Source organism: Lytechinus variegatus, chromosome 2, assembly GCF_018143015.1.
Source record: "Lytechinus variegatus isolate NC3 chromosome 2, Lvar_3.0, whole genome shotgun sequence".
NCBI lineage: Eukaryota > Metazoa > Echinodermata > Echinoidea > Temnopleuroida > Toxopneustidae > Lytechinus > Lytechinus variegatus.
This window is the reverse complement of record NC_054741.1, coordinates 40653923-40662980: the sequence shown is the minus strand read 5'-3', so window position 1 is coordinate 40662980 and position 9058 is coordinate 40653923.

The following is a 9058-nucleotide window of genomic DNA, read 5'->3' as shown; positions in this document are numbered from 1 at the left end:
ATTTCCCATAGGTTTTGTACACAGCCAATATGGCTGCCGGCGGACAATTTGAAGGGTGATTTTGGAGGGTCAATGTTTAATTCATGAAATGACGTCAAATTACGCAAAATACACTTCCATGATTGGCTAAGACGCTAATGTTTTATTCATATCTTATGAATTAAACACGTTTTTCCTTCCCACAATTCCCCACGAGATCTGTGCGAAGTGTTGTTCTTCTGGACTGTGCGAATTTCCAGTTTCTACAACGAAATAGCTCAACTAATCATCTGTTTATAGAATTGATGTTCGAAATCGTGATTTTTGAGTGAACTTCATTGGAGCAGAAAATCTTGGAGGGAACATCAATAATGATCTACTGACATTCCATGAGAATAAAAGTAAGTTAAGTTAATTTTCATGTTTTGATCTCACTTGCAATGGTGATGTGTTTGCCGGGGTTCGGGGCCCATCCCGCATTACTTTACTACGTAAACCCCATTTCCATTGATTGATTGATTGATTGATTGATTGATTTTATTTGGCAAGTCACCATAACATATATACAGTAGCATTAAAACAACAGGCTTGCACAGGATGACCCACGAAAGCTCGAAAGCTTATTTCCAGTGGGGTCCTGAATTAAGATAATAAAATGGTTCAATTATACTATTTACATATTAAAAATGAAGGAAAAAAATCAGAATTTAGTATTACCAATAAATAATATATATAGACAATAAATTAGATATATACAAGAATATAACGAAGAAGAAGAAGAAAAGAAGGAGAAGGAAGAGGAGCAACAGAAGAATAATGGGGACGAGGAGTAGAAGGAGACGGAAGAAACTGATAACGAAGGAAAATAAATAAGGAGAAGAACAACAGCAAAAACGTTGACGACAATAACAACACGAAGAGGAGAATAGGAAGAGATAAAAGAAATAGAAATAGAAGAACATATCGAAGCTTCAATCACACTATGTAAAATACATAATAATACCTGGTAGAGAAGAGAAAAGACCTAGGTCAGTATTCAGGCTTAATCAACCGTATAACATATCATTTGCATCTTCTTTTTGACTCTCAAGTGAAAGATATTCTTTCAATTTCCTCTTAAAATGCAAAAAGTTTCCTATTTCCTTTATATAATTGGGAAGGGAATTCCAATGTTTTATAGCATTGTAATAAAAGGAGTTACCAATACTCCCTATCCTTTCTGGTAAGCAAAAGTTGAAATGGCTGTTTCTTGTATTATAGTTATGTATTTCGGTAACGAGATTAAAGTTTGATCCAATGTAATGGTTCGATCTATTGTGATAGATTTTATGCACGTGGTGCAAAATAAGCTGCTTTGATCTTTTGTTGACTTCAAGAAAACCTGCTCCAGTGAGTTCGGTATAGCCAACATGGGTTCTGGGACCAGAACAGTTAATGAATCTAACAATTTTATTCTGTATAATTTTCAACTTCTTTTTATCGAGTTCGCTTATGCCACTATACCAAGCAGGGTTAGCATAGTCAAATAAACTCTGAATAAGTGCAAAACAGAGAATACGCCTTGCTTTTTGATCCATACAACTTTGATACCTGTACAAAAATTTCAAACGGGCATTTTTTACGATTGATTCTACTAAAGATGAAAATGAAAGGGAGCTAGTCAACTCAATGCCTAAATACTTTACAGATTCTTTCCTCTGAATTATCTTATTATTGTATGATACTTCAAATTCAAATGAAGTTTTATGATTACTTTTAGAACAAAACAGAATGCTTTCGGTTTTGCCTAAGTGTAACGATAATCTATTATCAGTCATCCAATCGACACATGTAGACAGCTGTTCGCTAAGTTTTTCCTCAACAAATTTTGGGTTGGAATTTGAACAAAGTAGTACGCTATCATCTGCATACAATAATAATTTACAGCCAGCTTTTATACAAATAGACATGTCATTGATATAAGTTGAAAATAGGATTGGGCCTAAAATACTTCCCTGTGGAACTCCACACGTTATAGGCATAATTTTGGAACGAATATCGCGAATAGCCACTACTTGATGTCGATTCGACAAGTAGGATTTGAACCATGCTACAGTAGCCTGGTTAAAACCCAATATTTGTATTTTTTTTAATAAGATGCCGTGATTAACTGTATCAAATGCTTTTTGAAGATCTAGAAGTACCATACCAACGAATTGTCCCTTAGAAATATTTGTTCTCAGATAATCAGTCAAGTGAATAAGGCATGTCTCGGTCGAATAGTCATGTCGAAAACCTGACTGATATTCGTAAATCATATCAGTTTCTTTAAAATATTTTTCGATCTGAACACATACCGCCTTTTCAAGAATTTTGGATACTATGCTTAAAACACTGATAGGTCTATAGTTTTCAACAGCAGTTTTATCTTTCTTCTTATGAATAGGAGTTACTTTTGCAATTTTCATATCCTCTGGGAAAGTGCTAGTAAAGATAGATAGATTTATCAAGAAATTTAATGGTTTGTACAAACTCTTTGCTCCTTCTTTTAGAAATTTAGCAGGTATCAAATCTAAACCAGTGCTTTTTGATACATTTAATTTACGCAACTCATTAAAAATGCATTGATCACTAACAGGTAATAATTCAAATTTATCTTGGCTTATATTTTTTTTTTCATAAAATTCACGAATCTTTTCACTGTCTGCACTAAAAATGTCTTTGCAAGATGGAAGTTTATCTACCAACGTAGCTGCGACATTTGTAAAATAGGAATTGAATTCATTGGAAATAGTTATCTTATCATGACATAATTCTCCATCAATTGAAACGACTACTTCTTGGTCCTTTCCATTTTTCTTTTTTAATCCCAAACTTTTTAGATTCTGCCAAAGTCTTTTAGAATCATTTTTATTTTCTTCTATTTTATTTTGAAGGTACTCTAATTTGGCCTTTTTCACCTCTCTTTGAACCATATTTCTTAATTTCTTGTATCTTTTGGAAAGCGTGTCATAATCCTGATCGCTTAGATTTTTCTTCATTTTTCTATACGCCACATTTCTTTCTCGAATAAGAGAAATAATATCTTTAGTCATCCAGTTTTCTGATCTCTGTTTAATTCTAATCCGTTTTTGAGGCGCTATCATATTCAACGTTGAAATAAAAGTATTTTGAAAAATTGACCAAGCCTTATTTACGTCAGTGCATTGGGTTAAATCTGACCAATCAACGGCAGACAATTTAAGATTGAAAGATTCTTCGCTATATTTTTTCAACGATCTAATATCAGTGGTTCTGTGAACACCTATAGCCAGCCTAATTTTCTTTCGTGTACAGAAAGTAAAAGAATGGTCACTAATACCAAGATCAATAACACCACTTTGACTTATTTTTTGTTCGTTATTACAAATCACATGGTCCAATAAAGAAGAACATGTGTGTGTGACACGGGTTGCATCTTTGATGAGTTGGCTAAATCCATGAAGACTCAATAAGTCAGTATATTTTTTTGCCAGTGGAGATTTCTGAAATAGACAAACATTCATATCGCCTAAAAGTATAATTTCATCATCTTTCTTTAATGTATCGAGAATATTTGACATCTTCTCAATAAATTGATTGCTTTTCGGAGGCCTATAAATGACGCCAGCAATAATTGGTTTTGATCTTGGTAGAAGCAAATTAATCCACAGTGATTCAGAATCACTTGTACTTAAAACATCTATGATATTGAATGCAATATCATTTCTGACATAAAAACATACACCACCCCCAGAGCCTAATAATCTATCATTGCGTATTACTTTGTATCCATCTATACTGATTTCTTCATCGTTCACCGAGTCATTTAGCCATGTTTCTGTGAAAGCAATGACTGCAAGATTCTTTCTCTTAAAAAGAATTCGAAGTTCTGAAATTTTTGGTAGAATAGATCTAACATTTAGATGTACAAAGTGAAGACCTTTTACAGCAAATATGTTTTCAAAATCTTGATAAAGTAAACTTGAATCCTTCGAGTTTTTTTGTTGTAAATTTGGCTCTGGAATGTATTCGGGTACCCGAATTTCTTTCTCACAGTTTACAATAGTATTATTGTAGTCATCAAATAAAGATTCACAGAAAGATGGTAAAAAACAGGTTGAACAAAACCATTCTTCATCTGGGCTCAAATATAGATTTGAATATATTTCCAAGCTTATTTCTTGACAGTGAATATGATACCATCTTTTACAAGTGGAACAAAGAAGGCCGCACTGATTTGATTTTACTGGTTTTTCACAGTTTCCACATGGAAACTTAAATTTTGGGCCTGGGTTAGATTCAATATCACCAGACAATAATAAGAGAAGGAAAACAAAGGTTTTGGTCACTTCCATATTCATTAATTCTATGGAAGGGATCCATACACTCCGATGTCTTTTGCCTGACTTCCAAATAAATCATCTGTCATTTGATTTTCTCAAAAAATAGGCCTAACTTAACATTTGTCGTAGATCTAGACCTTCATCGGAATGCTTCATGTAGACAAAAAGTAAACCTGTATTTCAGTTTTATTGTCAATTATCAGGGGTAGATGTGGACTTGTTTCAGACCTGTTTTAGGAACGAGAAACTCGATTTTGGTCAGAGCGGGATCCGGTCTTGATATCGCCGGTGCTAGCCGGCTAGCGAGATTGTCGATGTAGTCATGGGGTATGAAAATAGCGGGGACGGACTAGGCCCAAACTTAAGTTCAAGCTTGAAAGTTGAAGTTTAGGTCTAGTCCGTCACGCTATTTCATCCTTATATGAATAAGTATAATTCTCAGCAGCTTCTTTTATTCAAAAACTTTTTTTACTTCAGAGTAATCATGAATGAAATCAAATTGATTTAGTGTTAGATTTGAATGAAATGTCTTAGACGCAAATCAAGTTTCCATTTGAACAGGATGCCCTGGGCCTGGCCTGGGGTGGTATTCTGAAAAGTTCTTAGTGTTTACTTCATTCAAATGTGTTGTGATTCTTTAGTTATAGGGCCTATACAGGACCAGTATAGACCAGGTCCTGATTCAGCTATACAGCTGGAGCAATATTGGTTGGAATCATTTTACTTTAATAAACAGTCGGGTACCTGGTATGCGTATGCTTCTCTGTGAAACTTTATTATAGAGAGAGAATGAAGTTTTTGGACCGACCAGATAATTAATTTTGGAATATTCATAGGCCAATGATATGGGCAGCTTGAATTTTTTAAATATTGTTTAAGAAGAGTAGTTATTGGGGTTAGTTTATTTATCTCTAATACCGTACTCTCAAACTTTAAAAAAAAATGTTTATTGCAGATCCAATAGGACCAAGATTTTAGCAGTTCACACCCGGTCAGAGGGACAAAATTGAGAACCATGCAGATCAGAAAGTGTGGGTTACACTCTAATGAGGAACAGGATATCTGAATTGGAAAATTGCAAGGTATGCTTGTTGTTTTAATAATAATACAGGCTGTATCTAAGCTAAAGTCTAAATCTAAATAAATAAATATTCCCTCTTTTGGGGGGAGGGGAGTATGGCTAATTGAGCTGAATCAAGATAAGATATCATGTACAATTAAAGCTCCAGTTAATATTTGCTTGAATTCAGATTCACCAGTATTTCCATTTTCACCGACCATACCTTCTGTCTTTGTACATGTACATAAAAACACGATATTAACAGTTATCATCTGATAAATATATGAATTAATTTGGATTCTTTATTATCAAAACATACTGTAAATAGTTATATTGATATAACAATTTATCAGGACAAAAGTGACAAAAGTATTAAATAGAGTTTAAATCTTCTTAATAAAACTGGACTAGATGAGTAAAAATAATTTACATCAGCAGCTCATTTTGTTCTTTCTCTATTTTTTACAATGCAGGTTTCCCACTGCCCAAGCTGTTTAAGTACTGGTATCACAACAAGTACCAAGATGGAAGATATATCAAGGCCAAGCTAATAAGTAGTTACTTCAAATTAATTTGAATAAATATATCAACAAAGCAGTGAATGTTCTTTAAACTGCACATCTGTAGAAAAGAGTTCAGGTTCATCAGTGGGCAATGACATTAAAGTATACAAAATTTCACACAAAATACAATTTTTTTCCAATGGGCAAATGTATCACCTTTTATTAATATTTAATATTTCTACTAGTTCTTAGAAGTTTTTGTGAAATTAAATATAATTTCCAGTTTAAAGGACTATTGTATACAAGACAAAAATTTATATTTTGAAATGAAAATCATGCGTAGATAAATGTTAATAAAGGTGATCAGAGGATCAAGAAATAATTTTAGTATCACTCCTGGACCTCATTCCATAAACAAGTTATTACTATTGTAATCTTGTCACTATGACAATTACCATGGTAACAGAGCTGAGCAAGAAATTAAGGTCTTTATGGTAGCTGCAATGGGCTTGGACAAAGTTACCATAATTGCAAGTCGTCATATAATGGCTCAATAATTATGTAGGGATATTAAATTGCATTTATTGTTGTCTTACTCAAAGTTTTGAAATGGGTTTTCTCTGCAAAAATATATGAATAGACCATATTTTTAAAAATAGATTGAATTCTACCCACAGTGACAGTAGACAATATCAAATTTTGTTAGTGATTCACTGACTTGGAAAGGCACTGTTGAATTATGCCCCCCCCCCCCTTTTTATGTGGAGTGCTCTCACATTAGTAGAATATTTCTTGTCAGCAAATTTGGAAGGAATTTACCCTTTTTTTTGAGTGACAAACTTGTGTGGAAAGAATAAACAGAATATTTCAGATTTTTATGCTCTTTATGAAATCTTGGATGCATCCCTCATATTAATTATTAGGCTCATCAACATCTTTTGAGTGAAATTTTAATAAACATTGTATATTTTGACTTAAGTGTAGAAAATGTACTAAATCCTTTATTTTTTTAAAATCTAATTTAATGCTTGTAGACTCTAGTTGTAATGTTATTTTCAATGTTTCAGAAAAAGGAATTTCTTAATAAACATGTTAATTTTGAATTTAATTATCTGATCTTGGTCATTTTCATTTATTAATCACCAATTTGTGATGATATATTGCTACCAAATTTTTTTATGCACAAATGGCACAAGATGTTGCACCTTGTACTCAAATGTGATACTATACTGTGACATCATGAGAGCAAACAGCAGTTAATCAAAATATTCTTCAAGAGAAATAAGGATAAGAGTGGGAAAGTATGTAAAATGACAGGAGAATTATTTGACTTTATGCATATATTTGTGTCAGTTTCTGAGAGAGAAAGAAAAGAGAGAGAAGGGGCAGGAGATGGGGGCAGTTAGAGAAAGTTGTTTGTTTTAGAAGAAGCAATCATGAGACCTTACTGTTCATGATGGGTATACGGGGAGGGGAATTATTTCTACAAAATTTGGAACCTGCACTAAATGTATTTTTCTTTCCATATAAAAATTATACCAGATTCATTTCCAGTTGAAAATAAAAAATGAATATCCTGTAGCCTACGATCGGTTTGCTCTCCTGCCTAGATAGTTTTGAGAATCCCCCTAAAAATATTGTACCTAGGTCATGGTTATTGATATGATAATGACATAGAAGTCGCCATTTAAAATTAAGTGCTCCTGACTGCTATTCATAATAGGACCTATATTGGGGACTACAATAATTATGTAAAAGTATTTGATTTGTTCTTATTATTTTTTAAAATTATTAAATAAAGGTTCATTTTGTTTTCTGTAATCAAAAATAAAAAGAAAAGAGTTTGGTTGCAATAGGGGTTAGGTCCACTTTTTACCATTCAGAGAAAATCCATGTTTTTTTATTCTCACCTATTGCATTACTCAACTAAATTGTCATGTACTAGCCTATCATGCAGGCGCGTACGCAGGATTTTTGAAGGGGGGGGGAGGTGATGATTTTTATTCTTTTTTTTTCAGCGCTGCAAATAAGACAATAACATTTAAGTGGGGATGGGTATGTAACAGTGCGGTCATGACCCGCGAGCGAGCAGAAATGTTCTCGTTTTTGCGTTGAAAACATAACCTTTTTGTCAATAGTTTGTTGGTATCATAGTCGATGCTACATGTCCTTCGGACCGTAGCACTCATGATATGGCCAACCGCGTAGCCAGGATTTCATTTTGGAGGGGGCGGTAAATGCACGCAAAGCGTGCCAACACTTACGAAGCGCGCTCCCTATAGGGGGTGGGTGCAGGGAGGGGGAGTTTCCCCCTCCCGCGCGAAGCGCGAAGCTTTTAGTGTTTCATAAATTAAAATGAAAAGGAGCCGTTTCTCTTGTCTCTAGTACCTCCAATTCGGTTGACTATATTGCGATTTTGAACCTTGTTTTCAAAAGTGATTGTAAACGCACAAAAGAGGTATACAATGGAGGAAATTAAAATGATAATAACTCCGCTAAAGTGATTTATCAATTTTTCTTGCCATAAAAAGGGTCCCGAGAAAAGGGTATTCTCAAAGATATATTGAAACTTTCTTTGGAAAGATCAGATTTGATTACAAACAATTTAGCATCAGTGCATATTTTTAACTCGCTAAACAGAGGAGAAGATTGGTAGAGGAAGATATTCCTCCCCGCGATGAGCAATGAAACTCTGAAATTTCAAAGGGCGGACGTTTCATCAAATGTAGATATCTCTAATACCCAATCGTCTCTAATTCAATTGATTTTCTAAGATTATTGAACTTCATTACAAGGGAAATAGTGCGCATAAAGTTGAAACTTCTGTGATTTATTGAAATTATCTATCTATATAATAAAGGATGATTAATTTTTTTGACTTATCCTGAAGCGCTTCATTTTGAATATAAAGAAACTAAAGTGTCATTCAAAATTTCAAAATGAGGGCGCAAAACAGGACAGGAGATGAATGTATACAGGGAAATGACATGAAGTTTAATACAATTTGATAAAAAAATATTGTACTTTTTTATTTAATACGACACGAATTCCATACCTTCCTCTTTTTGAATTAGGAACCTGTTTGCCCCCAAATTATGGTTGTTTATAGTAATGAGCTGAAAAGCGGGAGAAGCTGACTTTATGGAGGTGACGGCAGAAACTGATATAAAGAT